The following is a 15,065-nucleotide window of genomic DNA, read 5'->3' as shown; positions in this document are numbered from 1 at the left end:
AATAAAACACGTATGCTGTTTTATTTGTAGTAAGTCACAATAAATCATTAATAATTAAAAAAGTTACATGACAATTTAAGTCATAAATAAATATAAGTAATAAAATAATACTTGAGCCAAAGATGTATAATGTTAGTAAGTCTCAAGTCCTGTGGTGGGGACGGGAAGAAATAAAACAATAAAGGAAGACTAGGAATTGCTGGAAGTGGTGGCATAGTTTTAAATAGGGTGTTTAGGAAAGGCTTCAATGAAAGATGCCACTTACACAAGGGCAGTTAGGGAGGAGGCTGGATAATACTTGGAAAAAGAGTTTTCCTAGGAGAGGGCAGAGCAAGTGCAGAGGCCGTAAGATAGAACCTAATTTGGTGTAAAAGCAGAACAGTGTTGTTTGAGTGGAGTGTGTGTTCAAGTTATGATCCCAGGAGCAAGAGGGGAACAGAGGACGTAGGGTCTAATAGGACTTCCGGTTTTAGTCTGAGTAGCTGGGAAGCCTTTGAAAGGGTTTGGTAACAGGAGTGACTGTGTCTGACTTCCATTTTGCTAAGATTACTCTGGTTGTGTTGTTAATACTGTCCCAGAAGTATTAAACCAATGAAATAGATAAGAGAAAAAAGTGAGTTATAAATATTGGAAAACAAAACTACCAGTACTTACGGCTTGCCATGATTTATAGCTTCATGTGTAAAAATAAGAGCTAAATACAAATGTAGAAAGTAACGTGTAACACTAACACTTACTTAAAACTTTAAAACCCAAAGGGACATTCCTTTATTTTTCTATTGCAAAAGAGATATTCTCCCACTAAATTAATTTATCAATTCAATTCATTCAATCCCAACTAAAATACTAGAAGATGATCCCTATTTTGAAATTTAACCAATTATATTAATGTTAATTTAGAAAATAAAATGCGCTAATAACCTAAGAATTCTGAAAAAGAACAAAAAGAGGGGAGATTAGCTCTACTAAATATTACACATGAAGTTACAGTAGTTAAAGCTGTATGGTATCAGAAAAGGATCACGTAGCTCCAGGGAACAAAAAAATCTAGAAACTACAAACCTGCATAACACATATGGGAATTAAATTCATGATAATGTATCACTGGAGAAATAATAAGAGGTGTTCAATAACTGCAGTTGGGAAAATTAGAAAACAGAATTATCTAGAATAGCAAGACTAGAGATGATTGTCCTTAATTAGGAGTGGTTACATAAATTACCATGTATCCATACAATGGAATACTACGCTACAATGAAACATTAGGTAGATTTGCATGTGCTGACATGTGGATGTCCAAACCCTGTTTCTTCTAAACTAGCTGGTTGGGATTGTGAATAAAAGGGAGTCAGCAAGCTTCAAATGAAACATTCTAAGCCTTTGGGGTTATATGTTCTTTGGTCTTTTTATTCTGAAAGTACAAAAGTAATTTTGCTTATTTTCATGTTGCTCAACTGTGTCCTATAAATGATACTTGGAAAATTAGATGTCACTCAATAACGTAATCTCTACTGATGGGAATTTGATCAACTCTCAATCTTATTTTCTCCTCCAGACAACTTTTAACCATATCAGTAAGTAACCAAACCAACTACCACCGGGGATTTGGTTAAAAAACATAATTCCAGGGAATAGTGTGAGGTCAGTACATTTAATCCCACTGCCTTAAACCTTCTGCATTTATAACAGCACTGCAGATGATAAGAGACAATATTCAGAACTAAGACTTTCAGATGGTACAGATTCTTCATTAGGAAAGTAAAACTATATAAAAATAAATTATGTTCTGTTGTACTCTGTTTATGAAAGCAGAAAAATATGTTAAAACACATTAAAAATATTTTAAATGGGAAAGGTAGAAATAAATGTTTTTGACCCCCCCGCCCCTCCCAATCCAGTCAACCAGAACAATCAACTAATGAAAATGACCTGTTTTCCAAGAACTCTGATAATTTAGTCCTTTGTGGTAACTCACTGCTCAATTTAGTTTCAAGTTTATTCGTTTCAAAATAAGACTTCACTGAGTTTATTAAAATGTCCTCAAAGATTTAGGTAACATAAATGGTTAATATAGTTACTGTCACAGTAATACATGTACCATACAGATTCCATACTAGTTATGTAACCCACAGTACATAAGGAACTTCAGACTGATCAAATCAGCTGGCAGCAAAAGGAAGCAATCCATTACTTTGTATAAATGATCCATTACTGTGACCCATGTTAAACAAAACTGCATGCAAGGGAAACTCTGAAAATACATGAGCAACTAAGGGGTTACATTTGGTTGATCTATATCAATAACAAATTGAGAACTAAAGTGCACTCTGAAATCATGGGAATGTCCTGAAACAATAAGGAAGTTCTAATATGTACTCTGAATGCATCATTGCCTCTCAAAAATATAAGACTAAAGATTGTTTATCACAACGAATACTTAGTTGATGAGACTGGTTTTCCTCTTTTGCTTTTGGAGAACAACAGTTATTAGCTGATGGGTGAAACTTATACTTCAGATTTGATAGGATAAGTCATAGTAATAAAAATGTCTTTTCTTCATATAGAATTCTATTGGCAAAAAAAATCACTGAGGTCAAGGAAACATACCCAATTTTACAACACAGCTGTGCAGAGAAGGTTTCCAAATCTGCGTACATGGCAAAAAACATTTTCTTATGTTACTGTCTCATTAAAGAAAGAACTTCTAGGCTGGCCAATTCATTCTACTCTAAGGAAACATTTTCATATATTTCATATTCTCATTTGAAATCTACTAGAGTCAACTTTGATAATGAAGCACAACCATGTTTTCATGAATCGTACAGGAAAGTAAATATACACATTGGGACTTCTTAGACAGGGCACTTTTGGGGAGACTAGAGACAGTACTTTGATGTTTGTTTTTTCTGAATTTATTATTATTATTAATCATTTTTCTGAAAGGAAGTTAGGAAACAATTTGAAGCATAGCCATAAGGTAAGGAATATGATGTTCAGGTGTGGTTTGTTTGGAATCTGTTTCATTAAATAGGACTTTTTTTTTTTTAAGGAAAACAAAGAGTAAAATCTAAAATATCATCAATTTTCCTGTTGAGATGACTTATGACATACGCATCCATTTTTCTGGGGCGCAGCAACGACGCCTATATTATGATCCATAGAACTTCAACATCCTCAGAACAACAGCATCACTGCTACTTTCCCTGACTTTTTATTGGCTGAGCCCATCTGCTGCAGTCATGGAAGGGTGCTTCCCCACTGCACAAGTTGAAAACAAGAAACCATAGCATACAGCTTTGCCTTTTATGTGATTGCTAACATCGTTATGCCATGTTGGAGAACATGCAATATAAACCAGACAGCTTTCACAGATAAAGTTGCTAGCAGTCAAAGCACAGGCCTAGAAATTATCCCAGTTTAGTTTATCTCTTCTCCCCGTAAGGCCATGTTTTCCTCTCCTTAGGATAAGACTATACATAGCTTATTTAATCATATGTATGCAGTTTATAAACTGCAAATGCCATTCTATTTTAATGATCAAGAGCTTGCTTTTTGAGATCTTAGATGTGGTCTTAATTTCACACATCAGTTAGACAGGAAAATGCCCCACAGTTGGGAAGTGCTTAGAATAACAGTAGTAGTGATAGCTCACTCTCTTCTAGGAACGACACTGATGCATCTCGTATACATTATCTCATTTAATATGCATAACAACCTTATCAAGTAAGTTTCTTCATTCCTTAGACGAGAAAACAGAGGTTTAGCTGCAAAGCAACAAAGACGAAGTATGGACCCAAGCAGAGTAACTTCAGAGCTCATGCCATTAACCTTTACATACACCATATGCTTGTACACAAAAGAAATTCTTAGCAATCATTATTGTTTGGTGATATAATTCCCTATGGTTGAACCAATCACTATCATTATTGTTAGAGATAGGCCAATATTTACAAGTGTTTCAAAACATTCAGCTTCAGAAGTAACTAATTACAGATACTCTGAAAAGCGTGAGATCCTTCAACCATTGATTACTGTAAAAAAAAAAAGTTATGCCACTTCAACGTTTTGTTTAAGATAGATGGCATTCACAAAATTGACCATTTCAGCACTTTTCATTTATGTGAATTATACTTAGACCTTCTGGGACAGAAATTTTTCTACACTTTAATTACCTGAATGTAAAAAAAGCCATTTCACGCATTCAGTCTACATGTCAGGGTTGCAAATTACAAGGACTGCTTGCATATTTGAAGAAGTATTTATATCACTTATGATTACACTTAAACAATTGTAACAGAGCGTCAAAATTTTCCTATAACCCATTCTTCTCAAGCTTTTATCATTTTGCACACTTCACATTTATTTTCTTTTTCAATTAGCAATAATCGCGCCTTGGATAAACCTCATTGGCTATGATACTGCCACTGCACCAAGGTACACTTTATTTTTAATGCAAAATGCTCTTCTCCTCAGCTTAACATCTCGTGGCATCGACTTCTGTTTGAGTCTTTCATATTCAGAATCACTAAGAACTCAGAGAGAAAATAATGATGCTCACAGGCCCACTGGAGGTTGTTCTTCACAAGCTGCTCTGTAGCGCAACAATCCCTCATAGAGCACCTGCTATTGTGAATTAAATGGTGTCTCCAGGTAGCCTCCGAATTCAGTGACTGGTGACAAGAGCAAGCCCATCCTCACTCCTACAGCTACAAAATTCTCATGTGACTACTATGGCTTGGGTACGATCGGCTTTCTCTTGGTTTCCAAAGGCAAAGCTATACAGAATCTGAAAGGACGACTCTGCTGACTAAAAACCTGCTATCTGGGAATTTCCTCAACTTGGAGCTGGAATACTCTATGTGGTCAGGAAGCAAAACACCCCAATTGTTTGACAATGCGGTTGGGACTTTCCTAAATTAGAAACTCTAATCTTTAAAAGGTTAAGCCAAGGGGGCGGCCGGATGGCTCAGCTGGTTAGAGCGCGAGCTCTGAACAACAAGGTCGCCTGTTCAATTCCCATTTGGGCCAGTGAGCTGCGCCCTCCACAACCAGATTGAAGACAACGAGTGGCCGCTGAGCTGCCGGAGGGGTGGCCAGCGAGCTCTCAACAACAAGGTTGCCGGTTCAATTCCCGCATGGGAGGGTGGGCTGTGCCCCCTGCAACTAAGATTGAAAAAACGGCAACTGGACTTGGAGCTGAGCTGCGCCCTCCCACACCTAGACTGAAGGACAACGACTTGGAGCCCTGGAGGAACACACTGTTCCCCAATATTCCCCAATAAAAAATAAAAAAAAAAGCTTAACGCCAAGAATGACTGAGAGGGTAGTCATTCATTGTGTCTACTGGTCGTTGTTGGATCTGTTCATCCGTGCATTCATTAAAGATATTTTGGCACCTAAAGTACACCAGACGCTGTGGTGAGTGTGAGACAAAATGGTGAGCAAGACAAAGAGTGTCTGCTTTTAGAGAACTTCAAGTCTAATGGGAGAGATCTTATACTGATGCATGCCAGGTGCCATGGGACATAAAGAGTACAATAGAAACATACAAAATGGGCTCTAGACACTTCTTATTCATTGTGGGCTAGGAACCTGTGAAAAGGGTCTTGGAACGAGAAATTGTGTGACAAACATTCACTGAGCACCTACAGCAACAAAGTGCTGATGACACAGCTCAGTTATTTGGGGAAATCAGTAAAATGATTCTTCCTCACTTACCTTCGTTGAAAGACACTGTGAAACATGTACACTTCAGTTCCATATACTAAAATACCATCTTTATACCTGTATTATGATGAGGCAAAGGAACCTCTGACACATTTTCAGACTGAAGCAGAGTGGTACCACGGAAAGGCCATGGCCAGAGGCACACACTGGGTGCAGGCCAAAGCACCACACAACAAGGCATTTCTGCCACAGAAGCTGCGCAGTAGCTCTCCTAGCTTCTCAGACGTCAAAAGAAAGGCACAGAGATGGCGTTCTTGTTCGCTTTGATATGGCAAGAAGCAAACCCAACACTTAGGGTAGCTAAGACCCCACGAGACAGAGAATAAAACTTGGGAAAACAAGCAGTTAACTCTGGCAAAGGTTAGGCCCCAATAACTGAAGGAAGTACCAGCTTTGATAATGCAATGGGTAAGGATCTTTTCTCTTTTCGGTTCAGGAAAAAATAAAGGAGTATCAAAGACGTATGTATCTTGACATATCTTCTCCCCCACAGGTCTCTGACGGGGGTGTTCCTACTGCCACTGACACCCAGACACGCAGCTCCCTGGGCGGCATTCCTCCTGGTGGTACCGCGACGTCTCCTACGCTCAGCAAAACCCCTGTTAGTCCTAGAGTCCTCCAGGTGCTTCAGCTTCCACAGAGCTCAGAGACGGCACAAGCGCCTCTGGGAAGGCCGAGACCTCCCCTAATAAATTGGACGGCATTCCTGATAGCCTGTCACATCTCTGCCAACTCGTAAGAGCACTTGGCACATAAATACAATAGGTCACTGATTTATCAATTAAAAATGCCCCCATCGTATCTGAAAATGCTCTATGATGAGAATGGGAATCATATATTCCGTTACCAGTTCAAATTTTAGTCAGCAACTAAAAAGTTCATTAATCTCAAAAGACCTTTAGGGGTCAAGGACCATGATATATTCAACTTACTCTCAAATGGTTCAGAAAGAAATACACACACACACACACGCGCGCGCGCGCAAACTGTCCCTTGGTATCCAAGGGACCCTGGCTCTAGGACCCCCACAGATACCCAAGTCCGAAGATGCTCACGCCCCTTATAGAACGGCGCATTTGCATATAACCCATGCACATCCATATGCTTTAAATCATCTCTAGATTAGTTACAGCCAATACAATGTAAATGCTGCGTAAATAATTATCATAGTGTATTGTTTAAGGATCAACTCTCTGGAATTATTTTCCCGCATATTTTCGATCCCTGGTGGTTGAATCCACAGATGCGGAACCCACAGGTAAGGAGGGCAACTACATATATACATACTTGCTCTCCCTACCCCCTCATGCGAGTGCTTGTGCGTGTGCGCGAGAAAGAGAGAGAGACAGACAGAGAGGGCAATGAGGTAAAATATTAACAACAGTACATTTGGGTTAACTGTATATTCTGTTCTATGTACTGTCCTTGTTCTTGCGACTCTTCTGTAAGTAAAATTATTTCCAAATAAAATGTTATAAAATAAAGTACAGTCCACCACTGCCCTCTATCCCCCAGCCATGGCACTTCCAATCCCCTTTATCTGGCTCCACTCTTTTTATAAAGGTGGTATCACCTTTGCATATATTAAGTTATGCATATTTTTATGTGTATTACCACCTTCCCTGCGCAGACTGAACTCTGTGCCATCACGGCCACAGCAGGTGCTCCGTGACAGCATGGCGCAGAGCAGACGGAGTGGATGGAAGTATGGCTGAGTCCTGGCGGACTCACTGCCTCATCCTGTACCCACCAGGGACTCCTCCTCCCCAACCCCCCTCAGGACTGGAGGCTTATTCTGGATAGAAATGGAAGGAGACAGCTTTCTGACCTGGGTACACCAGGCAGGGGGAAGGGACCATCATGAAACGAGGGATTATGTGAAACACCAAACCCTAAGTGCTTACACACTTCCATGCCAACAACCAGCGTCGTACGCTGTTTCATTTTGATGGTGCTGCCCTGGGCAGGAGATGTGGAGATTTTTGTTTGAGAAAACCAATGGCTCTAGACAAAAACATACAGAAAAACATACATTGGGGAATACTACAAAAAAAATACCACAAAAGTACCACAAAAAGAATGTCAGGACACCTGCCCAATCACCCTACAGTGAAGCTGACTAGCTGACGAGGCTCACTCCCGCACAAAACCTCCTAGGATTTTCAGTGCTTCTTTCTTAAATATGACTAGATAACAAAAGAATGTCAGACATTTGAGGGAAGCTTCAATTATAGTAGTCAGATGAACATAACCAAAACATGAGAAAATGAATTCAGGTAAATAGAGACAATGTAAAAAGTACAACAAAACTCCAAAAATGTGCTTTCCTCGGAAAGAGAAAGAGGAGTGAGCCATGAAATAGAAAGGATACCACAAAAAGGGAACAATCAATCGGAAATGATCTCAGAAATTATTTCCTTGAAGGCTGAAATCCAAAGTTTAATTAGATAAATCCCAAGATAAAGTCGGAAAAATACCCTATATTTCTCATCGTATACAACTAAAAGAAAAAAGAGATAGACAATGAAAAATAAATCAAGAGAATCATCTGTGAAGGTTTAAAATATGAATGAGAAAACAAGGAGAAAAAATAAAAGAGAAGTTTTAAGTACATAAGGATGCAATTTCCAGATTCAAAAGGATAAACAGTCCAAGAAATATCATTATAAAACATAATAATGGGGATAAAGATTCTAAAACTGTCCAGAGGAAAAAAACAGGTCACATAAAGAATACATAACTCGAAATGGCATACTTCTCAAGAGCAAAGCTTGAAGGACTCGAAGCTAGGCATCCGCCGGTAAAAGTGAAGATGCGGAGTGGGGATGGCAGACTAACTTACTGCAAAGCAATCTTCCTGCCAAGAACAATTAGAAAAGCTGGAAAACGCATTTTTTAAAAGTGCCTTTGAAAGCCTCAAAGGCAGAGGAGATCTGACACGCCGAAATTCGAGAAAAAGGAAACTTAGAAAGGTGTGCTGAAATAGTTATTCTTCGTTATTTACCAGTTTGTGAGCAGCTAAGGAGGCAAGAAGCTGCAGAGTTTCTGGTAATCTTCTTTGCCTCAAGGGTCAAAACTGGGGTGTTTGGTGCCCATTAAAGAGAGAGTACCTAGGCTCTGAGTGGAACTACTAGAGGGCTACCCCCTAGAAGTGTGATGAAAGGCACATCGCCCAGCGCTCCCAGAGGTAGCTGGGATTCAGCCTAATTACTGATGGCACTGAAGTCATTGGTCTTTACTATCACTGCTGGCAAAAGCAAAAGTGAATCCCCCTGAGGAAGACAGGCGCCTTACATTGTCTTAACCATTTTTCATATATAATGAGAGGTATTCAATTAAAAAACAAACAAACAAACAAAAAACACAAAAAAAATCACCAAGCTGATGTTTAATTTCCTGTGTCAGTTTGACAGGCCAGGGGGTGAGCAGGTATGTGGTCAAACATCCTCTGGCTGTGCCTGTGAGGGTGGTGGATGAGACTACCATTTGAGCTGGGAGACCAAGCACAGCAGACTGTGCTCCCGAGTATTAGTGAGTCTCATGCACCCCACTGAAGGCCTGAATAAAACCTAAATGCTGAGAGAGAGAGAACTCCCTCGTCTGACTGCCTTGGAGCTGGGACACTGGTTTTTTTTTTTCCCTGCCTTTGGGCTCTTCCTAGGTCTTAAGATTGCCTGCTTTTGTTCTAGAACTTACACCATCAGCTCTCCTGGGACTCCAGTTTACTGGCTACTGATCATGGCACTTGTCAGTCTCCATAATTGTGTTAGCCAATTAGTTATAGTTCATCTCTTTCTGTATATACATATATCCTACTGATTCTGTTTCTCTGGAGAACCCCGACTAATGCACAAACAATTAAGGGACAATGCAACATGACGAAAAACAAACAAAAACGCAGAAAAGAAATGCAACTACATGAGACTTAGATATTGGAATTATCAGACATAAGCTTTACTTATTTTCAAATATGTCATCTCTGGCTTTTTATATTTTAAGAATAAAAGTAATTGTACTTTAAAAAATTATTGACAGTACAAAGGAGAATAAAGTCAAACATGACTTTTAAAATAAGTGATTAAAAAAAAAATAAGTGATTAATATAATCAAATTAAATGACAGGATGTAGAATTTCAGGAACCGACAATTATAAAGATAATGAAATGGAAATTCTACAAGCAAAAAATAGAATAACTGAAATTGAGAATGCAACAGGTGGGTTTAAAAGCAGTTTTCACATAGCTGAATGATGTTGAGTGAACTGGAAATGGGTCAGAAGAAAATATCTAGACTGAAGCAGGGAGAGAAAAAAAGTTATTGTGTGTAAATTACACCTCAATTTTAAAAAAGAAAAGCTCCAAAATTGATAGGGAGAATCAAACAAATATGCAATGCCTATAATACAAAGTGGAATATACAAGAATTATGAGAAAGAGGGTTATAAAGGAACAATGTTAAAAATGACTGGGAAGAATCAGGAAAGAGTTCACATAGGAGTTTGCATTTGAGACGATTTTAAAAGATGGACAGAAGGCATCCGTTAGGTGGTGGTGGGAAAAAGCAGAAAGGAAGTGGACAACGATAACTAATAACAGTTGGGGGGCAGCACTGGGTACGTATGGGGGAGGCACAGGGACTATGAAGGAGGCAAGTTCAGGCCGTCTCTCTCAGAAGACTTTGGGGAGACTTCTTGGAGCTCCCAGAATACCAGAATCTGTCCCTAAGTTTTTATGAAATCCCTTGAGTCAGTGTCAACCAGTGTTCACATAATATTACCGAAGCCTTCAGAGCCTTTCTTCTCTTCCATAGGATACAAGAAGCTCCTAGCATTTTCCTGAAGGTGGTAGGTTTTGGAAGAGTAAAAGGCTGAATCTCTGACACTCAATTTGGCTTACTACAGAAGCTCCCATAACTATATTGGTGAGGAGATAAAATTCTTTGTTGAAATGGAGCTTCTGGACTGTCGACAGATTTCATTCATGTATGCTCCCTATGATATCTGTTTGGCTGACATTGGGAAATGATTTACAGTCTGGTTTCCTAGGGACAGGTTGCCAGGAAAGACGCTGGCTTCAGCCTATCCATTCATCAATATATCTCCTTGATACCTGATAATCTGGCTTCTTTCCAACCAAATACAATTAGTCTGAACTGGCACGATCTCAAAGCAACAGCATTTTATTCTTGTGAAGCATCTTTCATTTAGTGCCTGCTAGGCTTTTTCCACTTCAGGGAATTATTTTGTGGCCTACGTTGCATATTGTTCACAGATTTTCCATACGAGCAAGAAGGGAGAGTAAAACAGCCTCATACACACTGGGAAATCATATTAGATTTCCTGCCTTAAAGATCATATTCATAGTTCTCATCTCCACAAACTAATGGACCTAAAAAGAATCTACCGGCTGGAATAAACAATACCACATACACACACAAAAAAACAATGTCAGAATGTTGTTCCTCTGTTTCTAGTCTCTTCCATGTTATCTCTTAGCTCTGACTGCTGTTCCATCCTCTGAGATTCTGAACTATCTCTTCTGTGAACCCCCAGTTCATTAGCATAATAAGGTCTAAATGTAGCAAGGTACCAGCTATGCTTTTCAGACCTGTATCCACCCAACTGCAAGGGTATTCAAAAAGAAAACACCTCTGCCTTAGCATGGGCCACTCACTCATACCCCAGCGCCTCCTCCAGTTCTGGCCACTATGATCTCATGGTCTGATGTGACTGGAATACGGCTGTACCTTTTTGAATAAGGTCTGCTTCACTCTGGCAGTAGAAGTAATGATGATGCCAATCCCAACCTTTGATTCTGTTATCACATTCAAGTAACAATCGTGAGGCATGCCATCAGAAGGCGTACCTATCAACAACCCACATATTTGGGGGCAGGGGAAAGGGGGTTAGTAGAAAGTCCCACGGAAGGCCAAAAGCCGAGCTAAGTGAGTGGATTAGGAAGAGGAGGTAAGACCGGGTAAGAGGTTAGGAGAGCTGCTACCGCCAGAGGCGACTACCGACTTAGGGCCACTACTGCTCTTAGGGGTGGGTTTTTCTGCAGAAAAACCATGAAAATGACACCACTCTTTGCTTTCCCTTGTATTTGTTATCCATTGCTGTGTAACAAATTATCCAAAACTCTCCCTCTCCTCAACCAACTTTCTCCTATTAAGTCATACAACTAAATTGCTTTTTTAGAAAAGAAAATGCATAACCATTAAATGGTTATAACAGTGAAGAAATACACCATTAAAGAAAATTTTTGGAACAAAAAATAAATTTAAAAAATCATCCCAAACTCACTACACAAATACAACTACTATATTCATTTTGGTAATTTTATTTTCAAGCTTTTTAATGTTTTTTTATATATAGTTGCATTCATATATTTTCTCTATATTTTAACATCCTTCTTCATTTTCTGTAATTAATTTTTATGTATTACAATATCTTTCGAAAATATAATTTTAATAGTTGCACATTCTATACTATACTTAACCTTTCCTTTAGAGTTGGACATTAGGATGTTCATGATTTTTTGTTACAACAAATAATATTTTGGACATGACTGTTTTTCTATTGTTGAGATTATTTTCTTAATATAGATTCTAAAGAAAAGAATTGGTTGATTCAAAGGGTATGAACACTTTTTATAGAAATTACTTTTTTCGGACAACACATAATCATTGTAAAAAAAAAAGTAGAAACAATGTAGTATCCACCTACAACACACCAATACCTCCAATCCCCAGAAATCATAAGCCACTGGTGTTTACCGGTTCAGGTTTCCTAGAAATGTACACAGAAGTATACACACACAAAACTGAACTTTTCTTTTCAATACTGCAATAGAAGCAGCTCATTTTGAAAACTGTTGAGGTATATTCATCAAACATTTTTAGTACTACTTTCATCAAACTTTGTTAAGTCCTACTATACTCAATAAACAGACATTAAGTACTTCCATGTATGGATTTATTAAGCACTGTGTCATTGTCTTACCTATACATTTTTCAAAAGATTTTTATTAGCTAGTTCTTCAGTGAATTATCTGTTCATGTCCTTTGCACCTTTATCTGAGAAGCTGTCATAGTAAGTTAACCTTTTAGCCTAGTGGCTAAGAATATAGACTTTGGAGTCAAACACACATGGGTTCAAATCCTAGCAGACACTTATGAGCTGTCTAACCCTGAGCAAGTTACTTTTGTGTTTTCTAAGTCTCAGTTTCCTAATGCATAATATGGGAATAATAATAGCCCCCTTCGAATAGTTGAAAGGTTTAAATAAGATCCATAAATTAAACAGCTCAAATTTTCATTTTTTCTTAAATAAAAACAAAATTGAAAGGGGGTACTTCATTATCTTCTCTGGTCTAAGCATGGAAACTCAAGGGACAAGTTAGTTTTACAATGACATATAAAATCATGAACTCTTACATCAAATTTCTCTATAACAAATGCCTTTCTTTAAACAATTTCACACTCTGTTTTAAAAAGCTACTTGTTGAGTTATAAAAGCAATTTGTGGTACATTTAGTATGTTAAGTCTCTCTGGATACTATATTGATCTTCAAAGGCACATTTATTTTTTTCTCTTACCTTCCTGAAATTTACAACTATATTAACTTCCATAATTGGAAAGAAAAACCTTTAAAGTAAGATCTTGCAAACCAACTGTTAGAAGACATTTTTGAAGACAAAGAAAATCTGATATGGACTGTATTAGATGACATCAAAGAATTACCATTAATTTTTTGGTGTGATAATGACACAGTTATATCGAAAAGGTCCTTTTTTGTAGATGCACAATGAAGTATTTAAGGGTAAACTATCACGAGGGCTACAATTTACCTGAAAATATTTAAGAAAAAAAATGAGTTAAAGATAAAAGATTAGTAGCTATGTTAATCTGGATAATGGGGATTTGAAGGTTCATTATACAATTATTTTTATTTTTGTTTGAAATTCTTCATAATAAAGATTTTAAGTGATCAGTTGAAAAAAAAAGGTGTCTCTTTTTCCTTTCCATCTATATTAGCCTAGCTAGCTATACTCATACATCACCGAGACGGGCTGCACCTGAATATACCCTTAAACTGCTTGAAAAACCTCTCCCAGGATGTGCCTGTTTCCCACCCTTACAACAAGCTGAGGTACCCGTGATTCACTGAAGGCCCACTTACAACAGACTTGTGACTTCCGTCACCACAAGAATAGTCTGAAAATTTGTTACAATGTCATATACGCAACTACTTCAGTGCGTAACGAGACAATAATACAGACACTGGAGTCTGCTGGAAATCAGAAGGCCACTGCAAAACAGAAGACAGAGCCTGCACACAAAAGAGCAGGGCTTAAATCAGCTTCCACTGACAGACCTCTGCTACCTTCCTGCTTAAATCTTGGAACTTAAGACTTCAAAGAAATGAGAACGAAATATATGGTCCCATGCCAGGTCTGACTGTGATAATTCAAGGAAATGAGAAAATACACCTTGGCAGTGCTGTTCTCCTGAACAAGCTGAGTATCAGCACCTTCACTCACGGGGGCTGCTGCTCTTTTGGATAAGGTCAGAAGTGGAAAGAGCTAGAATACATTCAATACGGAAAAGATCCTTCCCTTGAGAACCTGATTAGTATTCCTCCCCCTCCAAGGGATGATATGAGAAGACAGACAGAGCTGACATGTTATGAAAGAACCAAGGACAGGTTTAATTGTCCGTAGCTTCTCAAAACATTCTACGTTCCAAGCTTTTGGAAAGCTTAGGTTGGTTGTTCTCAAACTTCAGCACGCACCAGAATCACCCGCAGCGCTTGTTAAAACACTGATTGGTGATCCCAGACCTAAAGTTTTGGATTCCGTAGGTCTGGATGGGGCCGAATCATTTGCATTTCTAACAAGATCCCAAGTGATGCTGATGCTGCTTTGAGAACTACTGGCTTAGATAACTGAGTGAGCGCCTAGTGTCATCTATTATATTCTAGTCCTGGGCCAGGAAGAGGTGATGATAAAATGTGTTTAGGCAGTAAGTGCAAGGTTTTCTCTGGCCAGCAGCCACTTCACTTCATTTGCCATACCTGTCGCTTTAAACACATCTCACTAACTCCCAATATACTGGACCTTTGAGAGGATGAGGGGAATTTTCCATATCTAACAGTCTCATGGATACACAAATATTAAAATGGTTCAATATTTAAATCTGAAAAGTGTTCAGAAATTCTCAGATGAAATGCATTAGATAAAGTACTAAGTATTAACATGCATGAAGAATGTTCTATTATAAACCCCTGTTTTCACTTTCTTACAGCCTTCCAAAAAATTAGTCCTTTGTGGTGAAATTT

The 15,065-nt window shown here is 38.5% G+C and overlaps 1 protein-coding gene and 1 pseudogene across 7 annotated transcripts in view; both read right to left on the bottom strand.

The window, feature by feature from the left end:
• The window catches only part of LDAH (lipid droplet associated hydrolase), a 90,203-nt gene that overhangs the window by 35,893 nt on the left and 39,245 nt on the right, over positions 1 to 15,065 (bottom strand). The window lies entirely within an intron of this gene.
• On the bottom strand, positions 4,269 to 4,436 carry LOC117033484 (uncharacterized; annotated as a pseudogene).

Source organism: Rhinolophus ferrumequinum, chromosome 13, assembly GCF_004115265.2.
Source record: "Rhinolophus ferrumequinum isolate MPI-CBG mRhiFer1 chromosome 13, mRhiFer1_v1.p, whole genome shotgun sequence".
In the NCBI taxonomy this organism is placed as follows: domain Eukaryota; kingdom Metazoa; phylum Chordata; class Mammalia; order Chiroptera; family Rhinolophidae; genus Rhinolophus; species Rhinolophus ferrumequinum.
This window is presented reverse-complemented; position numbering and strand designations above follow the sequence as displayed.